Raw genomic sequence first — 13,408 nt, 5'->3', positions numbered from 1 at the left:
GCCCATGTCCTTATACGATGTTGGAACGCGACAACGTCAAGATTTTGACGGTCATTGGGTGGTCAGTGAGTTCTAATTCAGTTATACCGCAATGTTTTTCGGAGCGGACGTTCCAACGGTACCGACTGTTGGGAAGTGTCCGTCTCTGGATTTCGCCAGTTGACAGATCGATACGGTGGGAAATAACGTTTGAACGGCGGCTCGTGCACAGATTAATGGGACTTTGATTAACGATTAGTCACGATGAGCTTCCCATCGGGATCTTGAGCATCCTTCTGAGAGGAAGTGTCCGATTTGCGATTTTAGCTGTTCGTGGTAACCGGAGGAAATGGGTCACTCGTTAAAGCAAGTTGTTCAGCTAGCTAAGAGTCGTTGGTAAGATTGCATTTATCGGAACAGGTCATCGGGAGTTGCAATCAAGTTGAGAGAAAACAGGACCGTTCGTGTTTAGCAGACAAAACACTCCTGGGCCGAGGCGGTAATGAGGAATCGGAGTAGCCTCCATGTGTCACATCTAAACGGATGAAGCCGTCGCCACAGCGTGAGAATGAAGACGCGGCAAGGTCAGACAAGCTAAATGTCTTTCAGCTCCTTTGAGAGAGAGCCGAGAGGAAAAAGGTTGAAGAGCAGGTCACCATGCGGCTCGGCCCGTTCGGGGATGAAAGCATGTGGGTGTGTCGTAATATATTGTACATGCCACACCGTCATGTGTTACATTTTGATGGAGTTTGTGCGGGCGTGATGCATCAGAGAGCAGCCTCGACTAAACGTAAAGACCCCCGGCGAAAAAAAAAAAAAAAAAAAAAACACTCGGGTTGCGCTTGCTGAAAAAGCAGTTATACAAGAATTATTGATTTCTTAGACACTTTGGAATTACTGACATCAGTGAAAAAGAAAATGACTACACGCAGAGATCAGTGTTATGGGTTCAGTTGGGCTTAAAGAATATGTAAAAAAAAAAAAAAAAAAGAACATAACAAATGCGTTACATCCATCCAGCCATCCATTTTTTTTTAAATATTGTTAATATTATTGACGGGTTTTTTTTTTCAATTTATCAATTGACGACAAATTAGGTGGACATGCCGATCATTAAAGGACACACAAAGGCCCACGAATGAAATTGAACTTTAAATTGTCCATTTCCTGAAGCCGCCGCTATTTTCGGGCAAATTCCAAAAACCTCAAGGCAAATCTCACCACCAAACGCAGATGTCATAAAACATATAGATCTTGAAATGATGATGACCTTGTCTCTGTATTTCCTCACTCAGGCTAAAATCTGGGCCGACTTGGTCGTCGTTATGGATAAATAATTGCACCTTCTGCCATCTAGTGGTAGAACGCTGAATTGTCGCAATACGTTGCTGCCGCCGAATCGATTTAAATAAATAATGATAATATGGTGATCAGATTGGACCATTTGATTAATCTACCAGATCGTGCAGGTGTACCTAATAATGTGGCCGATGAGGCCGAGGGACGTTTCCTTTTGTCACGTGCACAATCGGGAAAATTGCATCCTGGCATCCACGCTGCTCAGAACAATCACCGTCATTATTATTTGAAAGGCGCTACAGTTTATGTATATTCCCTTCCAGCCGTCTCCGGAGGGAGCGAGAGGAGACGTTTCCCGGTTTCGTCTGTTACGCCGAAACGCTTACGGGGCGATTACGGGGATGCGACGAGGTCCGGTGCGGAAACACGCGTCATCACAATTTCTCAGGAGTTCTGACAACGAGGAGGAGCAACAGCTTGGAGATCCACGACAAGGCGAAGACGTAACTCGGGAATTTTAAATACAAAAATTGTTGTTTTGAGCAGAAAATGTGAAATAATTTGAATACAGAAGCATCTTGAATGTAATTCCATCTTAATTACAACGTCGCTACTAAAATTGTCAAACAAAGAAAGCAATGATGCCACAAGCGAATGGAGAAGTAGGAATCGGTGTCAAGGAAGTATGTTCAAGAGCGACGTCTTCATTGCAAATGAGATGTTTATGATTTGGGGAGGAGCTAAGATTAGCCTGGGTTGTTCACGGAAGTTGAGTCTTTGCCACATGTGTATGTTTTTTGTTTTTTTCATCAAATATTTAAACCACTCATTTTCATTGCTACTGTTGTGATATAATTAATAAATCGTTTGTGGTAAATTTCTGGTTTGAACTAATAAGCCAGACAATCCAAATCCTGACCAAAAATTTTGAGGTCATTTTTTGGGACTGTTTCACGGGCTTCAAAACACGCACTTGCCCTTTAATCCACATCACCTTGTTTTGAAGGCCAATGAAAATGCACGTAGAATTCTGGTTGGTTCGATGAACCATTCGACTAATTATTCCGATTTCAACGTAAGTGGAAGGTGCAACATGCTCCGCCCCCAAAGCAAGGAATCTCTGCAAGTTAGCAAAAGCCGGCCACGACAACCGCTTTGATTGGGGCTCCTCTTGAGAAACTTCCCCTCGTAACGCTCCACGCGACCTTTTTTCATGCCAGCCACAAACGGAAAACGTCCGCAATTCAACATCCGATGACGACTCAACATAGCTCAAAGCACACACACAGAATAAAACACAATCATTAATGGCGAGTGGACGCAAGTCGTTTAGAAGCAGCCAATCAGACGTCTGAGCTACTCGTAATGCAGCAGCCCCCCCCCCCCAACAATGGCTCCCGGGGGTCCGACTCACTCACTCACTCCTTTTACTCCTCCTCTACTCTCACACACTGTTGGGGAACTCCTCAAAATGAAGCCACACTACAGCACGACAACTAGCAACTGCTTGCTTCATAATTACATTGCGATGTCTTTTGAGAATTTGGTGGGGGGGAATACAACATTTTTTTAAAATGAAAAATGACTGATGTGTTTTGAGGGGGATTTAAATATATTTAAATAAATATTTAACAAAAGAAATTGTGTGCATATATACACATATATATAAATACACACATATAAATACACATATACATATATATATATATATATATATGGGCGTGAATGTGTGTGCGCATTTTCAATTTGAACATTTTTCAAACGTACATAAATATGTAGATTTGTAATAATCTACATAATGTAAAATAGACTTAAAAAATAATAATTCTTCTTTCCATTGAAAACAGCACCACCACACAAGTCCAATTGGCAGAAAGTTGGGGTTTTTTTTTTCCCCATATGCATGCCATACAATATTTTCTCTCCAAGTGCCATTAAAAATTGAAAACATCCTCATCATTGTCGTCGTCATCGTCATCTTACTCGCAACCAAATGTGCACATGTTAGGGACATCCTACAGCCTCCTGCCTCCAATTTATTGACAAGCCCCCATTTGGTCACGTATGCATGCAAACACGCAGCACGCATGCAGGTAGAGCAGCGAGCGAGCTGTGCACAGCCCGGACCGAAGGTGCGGTTCGGAGGGGAGGGAGGGGGGGGGAGACGAGGAGAGACGAGACGAGAGGAGAGCCACATCTGCGAGCGCGATGTATATTCCAATGAGCATTTCTGCAGCTTACCATTGTGGAGACAATGCAGCAGGTCCCGTCCGGGTCCGCACTTCACTTGATTGGCCCCGCCACCCCCCCCCCCCAACTCGTGGATGCGCGTTATTTCCACAGTGCACGATGCTGCATGAAAAGCGGGGGGAAAAAAGAGAGAGAGAAGAAAAATCGTCCTGTTCTCCTTTCTTCCTTCCTTCCGAGTGCGCTGCTCCAAATAATTTCAAAAAGGAAAATAAAGAAAAAAAGGGGGGGGTTGGCGCTGCTCATGCACACGCACATCAACACGTCCACGTTGTTGGAATGCGTGTGATTGTTCCTGAGGAGGGGAGGGACTGGGGTGGGGGGGGAGCAGGAAAACGAGGTGTCACGGCGCCAAGGCAGCCAGGCGATGTGCATGCAAGGGAGTGACAAGCTGCTTCTGCTTCTGCCTGCTCCCACTCACTGAGCACACGCGAGGCACAATGTGCGCGTGGACGCCCCCTTCGGTGCGAGGAGGCTCCCGTCCCTGCAAGTGGCTACTCTCTCTCTCGCTCAGTTTCTCTCTCTCTCAGTTTCTCTCTCTCTCTCTCTCTCTCTCTCTCTCTCTCAGTTTCTCTCTCTCAGATTCTCTCTCTCTCTCTTTCTCTCTCAGTTTCTCTCTCTCTCTCAGTTTCTCTCTCTCTCTCTCTCTTAGTTTCTGTCTCTCTCTCAGCTTCTCTCTCTCAGTTTCTCTCTCTCTCTCTCTCTCTCAGTTTCTCTTTCTCTCTCAGTTTCTCTCTCAGTTTCTCTCTCTCTCTCTCTCTCAGTTTCTCTCTCAGTTTCTTTCTCAGTTTCTCTCTCTCTCTCTCTCTCTCTCTCTCTCAGTTTCTCTCTCTCTCTCTCTCTTTCTCTCTCTCACACTCTCTCTCTCTCTCTCTCTCTCTCCGCCCCCCCGATGCTACATCATTATAAGGTGAATACAAACTCAAAGTGGGCAGTGCTTTGTGTGCCTTAAAAGGTAGTAAAGCGAAAGTGAAAGAGCATTTACACGGCCACTCAACGTGCGTCAGAAAATATTTCAAGGTAAATTAATTTAGTTATAAGCAGTGCTTTTAAATAAAACTATACAACAATAAAAAAAAACACAAAACATAAGATGAAATAAGAAGTTGAGAGACGTCACAATTATTGCGTGCACGACGTAATGTTTTTTTATAAGAGCAGTTTTAAAAGTCAACAAGCAACTTCAATTTTATAGGATGATTGTTTAAAAAAAACATAAAGCGTACCTAATGCATCGTCCTTCTTCTTCTCTGGTGTCTGTTGGCGCTTGCCAAAACAGTCTCAGGCTGCATTAGCGCCACCAACGGATCCGGTCCTTCCACTGCAAGGAAGTCCATGTGAATTGATGGCGGTTGCATGTTGTGAGGTGAGATGCTGCCATCTAGTGGTGGGGGACAAAACACACGTTCGTTAAAAAAAAAAATCAACAGTAACTTGTTTGTCATTTTTTTCTTTAAATGTCGTTAACTTCTTGTCAGAAGTGGGAAACAACTCGAATATTTTTTTACGTCTGCAGACACACAGCCAAAAACTTGCAGAGACATTTTGGATCGTCTTTTTCGGATCCCACTTCTGCCACCAAATTGTTTGACAGTCATTCCGATTGACCTTCAACATCGTCAAGGTGCTCAATGCCCAACTCCGAGTGGTCATCGGATCCCACACGTCACTCCTTGCAGCCCACTTCTGACACCAATCATTTTGGCAATATTTTCGGTTTCATACAAGAATCTTTGGAACACCAATTGTCCGTTTTTTTGTCTCCATATGAACAACTTCAGACTCCCAAAGACTTCTGAATGGTCAGTTCTTGGATCCCACTTTTCACACCGAAAGTCAAAATTTCTGTCTTAACACTATGAATTTTGAAACACCAAGAGTAAAACTCTTGTTTCCGGTTGCATTGCACCCAAATCCGTGACGTTTGATCCCCGGATCCCACTTCAGACACCAAAATCGGGCCCCCAAATGTTTTGGCACCAATTTCTGTTTTCTAGAAATAGAAGGCATCCGTCAGGCGTAGCGAATGCTACGTCGCGCTCTCAGTTTGACTTGAAGCCCGAAAGCCGATTTGGAGCAATCAATTGCGACCTCTGACATGTGCGGTTCGGAAGGCGAAGCAAAACCACCATCTGCGCCGCTCTCGTCTTTTGTCCCGTTTCTAAATCCGCTCCCCACTCGCACTCGTCGCCCGTTCCCGATTCGACCTGCCAGTCAAGACTTCCTGGCCCTGGAAGCGTGTTTGGTCACCCTCAGGCCAGAGGGCAAATTGCGGGATTTGAGGTATTGGCGGGGGGGGGATGGGCGTTGGTCCTCGCTTTTGCCACATTGTGTGCCAAGCGGTTAATCCGGGTGAGGGATGCTTTCACATGGAAAACTGGAGACGTGTGGGGGAGAGGGGGCGGGGTTCTAGGGGTGTCTGGGGGGGTTGCAGGGGTGAGTTTGTAGGTGGCAGGGGGGGGGATTAGACCCCGCGTCCGTGTGGGAATGTTGACTTTTTGCGTGACGTCCTGACAAGATTCAGGCTAATTTTGCAGGATTGGTCTCAATTGGGGAGGTGGAGAAGATGGAGGCGGAGTCAGCAGCTGCGGTCCAACAGAACAATGCAAAGGTGTCATGATGATTCTACATTAGCCTCGGGATTGTATGGACGCTTGACCCTTGGAGCCCATTTCTGACAGATAGTTCTGACCTTCAGAAATGTCCGCAAAGATCAGCCGCGTCTTGAAGTCAAACGCTGACATGGAATGAAAAATCTCGACAAAGGAAGAAAATGGGCGACAATAAGCATAAGCGAGGAAATGAAAGTGTCCCATCTGAGGAAAATGAAATGAAGGAAAGCCATCATCATTCCAGCGCTGTGTGGCGTCAAGATACTCGTCCAACTTCACTTAGCGAGCAGCATTAGCGGCATGCTAGGTGGCGAGACGCCGAGGCGCACACTTTTTTTGCATTCATCGACCGCTTGGATTGTTGGACTTTTTATTTATTTATTTTTTTGCAGATGTTCTTAATGGTGACGGTCGAAATGTGTTTGTACTTTAATTTTAAGATATTTAATGTAGTGTGATGATCTTATTTTGTCAAGTTATATTTATTGTTTCTTTAGTCATCCGGTAATATGCCGGCTGGACAATTTTGTTTTTTTTCTCTAACAATCATAGTTAATTTATTGTTTACACATGTAATTGTAAATAAAACAAAAAGGACATTTTTTTTCCTTATTTGCATAACAAGTCTCATGTTGCTCTTTTCTGCAAAATAGAATAGAATAGAATAGAATAGAATAGAATAGAAATCCCTTTATTGTCATTGTACTCAAGTGTGCAACGAGATTAGAGGGCTCCCCTCTCCAGTGCAATACAACAATAATACAGACAATATATAAATTAGATAAATAAAGAAGACAGTGCAATGGAATTCAGTACTGAATAGGGCATACAGAGCACAATTGCGTGAAATGTTTTGTGAGACGATGCCAACATCACAACACAACACGGCAACAAAAAAATAAACTAAATAAAAATCCAGGAAAAATAAGTTATGTGTCAATATTGACATTAAACATTTTGGGTGTGAACTAAAAAGTAGAATTTTATTTTCAAATTTTATTTATCCTTGCATTACATTTAAATTTTATGACTTAAATGTATTTACTTGAATATTATACATGTTATTATATTTTCATGCTAAATTAAATGTTATTAATTGTAAATATATTATCATGTAACCCCTTTTTGTAAATGATAAACAAAATTATTTTAAATGATTTTTTAGTTTATTTATTGGTAGTTTATTTCTTATATTTTATTTCATATGTAACAATAATCGTACTTTTAACATTCTATTCAATACGACTTCAATTTATTTCGAAAGGGTCTAAATAATATTGGAGGGCAAAAAAAGCTCAAAGATGATGAAAGAGTTTTTTTCCTCACATTTTGACGTCACCATCCACCAAATATTTCTTTTATGCAAACAAAATAATTTTGTGTCAATTCGGATCGAATGAGAGCAAAATTGAGCCAAATTGGACCCACAAGTCGTTTTCGGTGTTTCTTGTCATTTTATGTCCTCCCCATGCCACCAAAATAAGAAAATAAAGCTAAAAAAGAAAAAATCCAGAAATTTAAATCGGAATGTGATTTTTTTTTCCAGGCTAGTTTAAAAACGACAAAAATATCTGCAATCATATTAATCTTCCCTTAGATGGAGACGTGAAACAATTAAGACGGTAAATGCTATTGATTTTATTTGCAGGTGTGCTGAGTCTGTCGACGTCTCGTGCTCTGCGAGCGTTCTTGCGTTTTGATGTTTCCCTTTAATAATTTACTCGGTTGCCGTGAACTTGTGCGTGTTCTTTTGTTCTTGTCGTAAGCAGGAGAAGAAAAAAAAAAAAGTGTTTGCGTTTGAGACAAGGCTCAGTGCTGCGACTCCAATTATTCGCCCCATAAAACTCCTAATTGGGCTTCGCTTGGCTTTGCTCAATTCCGCCTCCCCGCCTTTTTTTTCCTCTTTTTTTTTATGGTTTTGCCCTTCTTCTTCTGCCGCTTCTTATTTTGAAATGTGACTTAATCATTAAAGCGCCAGCACGGCTTCTGCTTGGTGACACGAGCGACGTCTGCTATTTTATCTACATCTTATTATTTTTATTTTTTTTTCTCCAAAAGTCTGTAATTCAAATCAGGTCGATTGCGGTTGGGTGATGTTTTGATTGCAAAGTGAGGTGATGTCAAACTTTAAGCCGCGTTAACTTCCTCGAGTCGACGTCCTCCATGAGTCACTGCCAAACGCAATTTCCGTCAATTGGATTCAGAATTCTTATCAGCTCGTCTGCATCACCTTTTTTGTGTATTAAACCTTCCCGTTCCGTTCCCACTAAACGTAACCAGTTTTGACATTTGACAGCAATAACCATCAACTAAATGTCATTAATTTATCCTAAATGTATCCAAAATGCACAAAAATGAAAATACCTTCAAATTACATATTTTATAGAGGTGGTTCCACATCATATTTGACAAGACTACCGTATGGATTTTTGATTTGTGTTTTTGCTCACAATCCAAGCGTGAGGTGCTACCGAAATCTATGCCTCGGCGGGCTGGACTGGGATTTTCTATTCCCGCAGACCCGCGCAGCATGCCGTAGTTAAAAAAATTGACGTTTTGCGCCGTTGTGGGTGTGAACGCAGCCAACTTTGTTTTGTTTTTTTTTTCGCCCTTCAAATGTGTGAAAGGCACACAACGTTTGACATGGCGGAAGAAGAAATTGATTGAGCTCGTGTCTGGCCGCCCCCCCGTAGCTCTACTGGAGGCAGGGGGTGATTTACAAAAATACAGTATAATAAAGATGATGCAAGAAATAATGAGTTGAGTGAATTAACTTCGACAACGATTCAGAGGGTTCGATGCACACCGAAGGAAACCAAACACGAGGACATCCACCACACGTCTGCCGATCGAAATCACCAAAATCGCGTCACACTACCTGCGCAGAAACTTAGACTCGGTTCCAGCTGGCGTAAAGTTTAATCCACTTCCAGCCATCAAATTTCCGGTGTGCCGGGTGCAACTCAAAGGAAATGCCCTTGATAGGTCACAGCTGCCAAATTCCAAAAAAAGCAGAACGAGATTTGGAAGGAATAAAAATCAAAATGCGACAGTTGTTATACTTGAACGCTGCCCACTTATTTTCTTTCGCCACTAGGGGCGCTCTACAGTTCAAAAAATATCTTTTTTCCTCTCGGGTCTGTTCTGTTTTAATGTTGCCGTGTGAAAAGGCACTGTTTTAACAATCTGTTTATGTACCTTTATGTGCTTAACTATTTTTTTTATTTTATTCATTGAATTATTGGAAAGAAAAATTAAGAAAAAATTCTATCGAGTAACTTTTGGTGATGTTTTTTTTTTTTTTTTTTTAAGAAGGCATCACTGGCTGTAATGCAAAGCCTCCGTTGAGCGATCATCAAATGCTGTTTTTCTTTTTGCCTGATCAAGATGATGCCGTTTGTAAAATCAAATCTAACCGAGGTTGCACAGCTCGCCATCGGGCTCCCATTTTTCCGGCAAGCTTTTACGTCGGCTTCGGTTTGACCTCGAACAGATTGGCAGTCAAGCGCCATTAAAAAACATAGCCTCTTGCTAACAAGAAAACTTTCTGCTTGAATGAGCTTCTGATTCCCACCGAATGCTAAACAGAAGACGCCAGAGCACTGCGACCTGTCATTTTGGTCGCCCTGGTGATTGGCGTTCAGCCGGAGAAAAGCATTTTTAAGACGCATTTTCAGCCGCGACGTGCCCGAAATACCTTCTTCAGATTGCGCGCTCGCATTTTTTTTTTTTTATTTAATTTTTTTTAGGGGGGGGGGGGGTTCTCATTAATTTTCCAAGCCGCCATCTCCAACATTCTCGCCAGGCTGTAAAAGGATCACGCTTCTGAGTGGCGTCCATGAGCACTGATGAAAGATTAAAAGGATTGTTGAGATTGAAGGCACATTTAGTACCCCGCTGAGGTCCAATTTGGCGTCCCTGTGCAGCCGGCGAGGCTGTTAAAAAAAAAAAAAAAGAAGAAAAAAAAACTGGTGGCCGAACGCTTGGCTGTGATGTGACGTGGATGGAGGAAAAGTCTCGGAGACGTGGCAACCCGCACATGCCTGCAGTCATTTCCAGCGTGGTCACTAATGGGGGCGAGGGGGCGTAAACTTCCTGGGAACAATAATGGCGGCACGGACACGCTAATGAAGTTGCGCATTGTGCTTTTCTCCAAATGTGATGTTTGTATCGCAAATTTAAAAAAAAACAATTTTTTATGTGTGACGTATCAGCAAAAAATATACGACATGAGCTAAATTGCTCATTTCTATTTTTAAGGGGTAATTTTATTGAAAAAAACAAAAACGGTTGAAATTCAGACAGAGAAGTTGACGTGGGATGACGAAAAAGCGCACACTGACAGATGGGGATCAGCGCGGCAAAAATAAATAAATAAATAAATAAAATAAATACACAAATGACACCTTCCAACAAATAAAAATTTGGATGTGATTGTGAAATGTCATCACACACATTTCACATCCCTAAATGAATAAAGTTTGTTTCAGAACAAGAACAAAAGAGATTTTTTTTTCCAAAAAAGAAAGAATAATTAACAAGCAAAAAACTGTGAAATTAATTTCTGAAAACATGACGTTCAACCTTGACTTTAAAATCACGTTAAAACTTTACCTCAGAAAACTTTCTATACCGAGAAAATATTTTTTTTTTTTTGGGGCGAATGCAACTTGTTTTCCTTGAAATAAATTATTTTACTTTCTTACTCTCAATTTGCTATATTTTTTTTTCAGAAAATTCTTTTTCATTTATGGATGCACATGCTGCTCATGTTTAATTGCTGTTATGATGATGAAAAAAAAACTCTCTGCGCTGTCCCGGGACTCACATTTTTTTGTTATTTTAGAATTCCTCCTCCACGATTTGCATCCAAACCATTGGGAAGTTGATTTCCATCCCATAATATGCCCGCTCCTAAAGCTCAAGCGTCCGTTGAACACATTCACTCTTAGATTGCAAAAAGACAACCACGCTCACCCTTGAACGTTGTCCCGCGTTCGACAAGACACTTAACTCTGCACGACGACGAGTCGCGACCAGCGCCGATAACAACTCGGTGTTCATCAACATTAAGTCGCGGTCTTGACGGAAGCGGCGTGTCAGACGCACTCGCGATTTTGCCGGCTCGCCGCTGCTTTTATGACGTGCCTGGACGTGAGTACAAGATAACAGCTTGTCACCGGAGACGCTCACAAAATGAGCCAGAGTTAAGCGCTAATGCACTGTCCGTACTGGTGACTCGCCCGCTGCCGTGTCACCGATTGCGAGTCGTAGAAGCACAAAAAAAGGAGAAAAAGAAAGAGTTTGACGGAAATAACTTAAGCGACACTTGCATATATTCTTTATCTCTGTGGAAAATATCTACAAAAAACTAAATGTTACTGTTAAACTCTTCTTTGTGTCTGTAAGACTATTATACTGCCACCTGGTGGCCAAGCGAAGCACACCAGAATGGCAGTGCCATTCAGTGTGTTTTTATTTTTTTTTCTTAACACGATTGTACCAAAAGTGGTCTCACAACAATTTTACGTCGATTTTGCCGCTCACAGTCCACAAACTCGCTGAAAAACTCACCTAGTTGCAGTCTTTGTGCTTGTTTTGAAAATTCCACAAGGTGCCCTGTCAAAATATAATACAATAGATTAGTGTCATACGGTGATTGTTGTCAAGGAAGTAGGTTGCGGTGATATCTTTCAACAAGCGTCATATGTTTAAGTTTAAACAGGGTTGTTAGTGGAAGTACTTGTGTTTTATTTATTTATTTATTTTTAAAACTTTTTTTTTTTTTTTGTCAATTTAATCAACCAGAGCATGCACACGCCACGCTCGAGCCCAGATTCAAACCCCCAACCTCAAAATTGCGACGCTAGATGAGCTAACCACTCGGCCTCAATCGCATCGTCGCTAAAAGTAGCCTAAGCGTGCAATAAAGGCAAAAGTTGACTCAAAGCCAAGAGCTCTCCCACCACACACACTTCCTCCCATAAAAAGCGTCTGAGTTATGACGGGCCGCCGCCTTGTAAAAACGGAAGGCGGCGCATAACCGAGTCGTGTGGCGTGTCACGACCCTCCTATCATTACTTTTTATAGCCGCTGATTTCTGGAGCAAGCTCGCGTATGGCTTGCCGGGAATGCCGGCCGGAGACGACTTCAAAAATATATTTCTTTCGAGTATTTTCACATTTTAAGGATGCTAATTTTAAGGCATGTTTAGGCGTCGTTATTTTGAAATGTTTGGCTCGCGAACGATTTTCCATTTAAAGCGCTCCGTAGTTAGAGTAGTGGCTAGTTATCTACCCTACTAATTTGTTGGTTACAAAAATTTATCTTAATACAGCATTGCATTAACTATTAAAAAGAATTTCTCTGTCGACCTACCTATTGTTGTCATATTAAATCCTAGTGTTTTATTTTTAGGTGAGTTTTTATCCAATCAGAATTCAGCAAGCTGGAGTTGCCGGGCAGATTTCACAATTCCAGGAGAACCCACTAATTGTCCGAGGCCTTCAGATACAATCTTGCGGCCGTCTGTTCAGTCAAAGTCAATGGGCTTTTAGATTTGATAGACAGTCGCGATAGCCAATCAGATCGCGAGTTAATGACAATTAGGCCTTCTCGCTTGGCCTTACAGTGAAGGTGACGAACGTTGCCCGTATAGACGACTGATGGACCGTGGAACTTTAAAACCGCGGTAGACTTGAAAACTGATCACCGGTCCAATCTGGCTAATTAGAAACATACTGAAGAAGAAGGCAACCATTAGTGCTTCGTTCCAAATATTTTTGGGAGGGGTGGGTGAGGGGAATTGGGACTCTCCGTTTGGTTTGCGATTTGAAAAAAAAAAAAAAAGTGCTTTCATCGCTTTACAAAGGTCTGTAACGCTCACATTGCTTACGCCAACAAGGTTCAGCAATATTGTGACACCGGGGGGTTACCATGGCAACAGAGGCTATTCTCATTACGACGACTAAATGCAGGATCAACACAATTTTGACAAAGCCGGTCCATCCGGCGACCGAACGACACCGGTGTCGCTGCTCCAATCTTTTAGAAAAGGTCCAAACGCCGGCGCCGCATGCTAATGCACATGCAAATCATCACCCGGGGCGGCGACTCAACACAAACAAGAGCCTTACAAGGACTTTCAAGTCAAAGGGACGTTAATATTCATGTTGAGATCTGGGCGAGTGCTAAATTAATTAAGCCAGAATGTGTAAACGCAAACGCTAACTCAAAGGTTGCCCATTAACGCCGTGATTTCGTCTCGCTGG

The 13,408-nt window shown here is 42.3% G+C and overlaps 1 protein-coding gene across 11 annotated transcripts in view; it reads right to left on the bottom strand.

Annotated features, from left to right (window-relative positions):
* tenm4 (teneurin transmembrane protein 4) overlaps nucleotides 1-4,826 on the bottom strand; it is a 152,224-nt gene extending 147,398 nt beyond the window's left edge. For 10 of the 11 annotated variants that reach the window (XM_088301569.1, XM_088301571.1, XM_088301572.1 and 7 more), the window contains exon 1: nucleotides 3,520-3,924. The gene's annotated coding sequence lies outside the window, so the exon portion shown is untranslated. Of the gene's footprint in view, nucleotides 1-3,519; nucleotides 3,925-4,751 lie in introns of those variants that run through there. The other variant, XM_088301570.1, reaches the window with a different exon arrangement.
* Between the last annotated feature and the right edge of the window lie 8,582 nt (nucleotides 4,827-13,408).

The sequence above is a fragment of the Idiotropiscis lumnitzeri genome, chromosome 7 (assembly GCF_059441095.1).
Source record: "Idiotropiscis lumnitzeri isolate Australia: NSW breed Sydney's pygmy pipehorse chromosome 7, RoL_Ilum_1.0, whole genome shotgun sequence".
Classification (NCBI taxonomy): domain Eukaryota; kingdom Metazoa; phylum Chordata; class Actinopteri; order Syngnathiformes; family Syngnathidae; genus Idiotropiscis; species Idiotropiscis lumnitzeri.
Note: the sequence above shows the minus strand (reverse complement) of the source record. Positions and strands in the feature narration are given on the sequence as shown.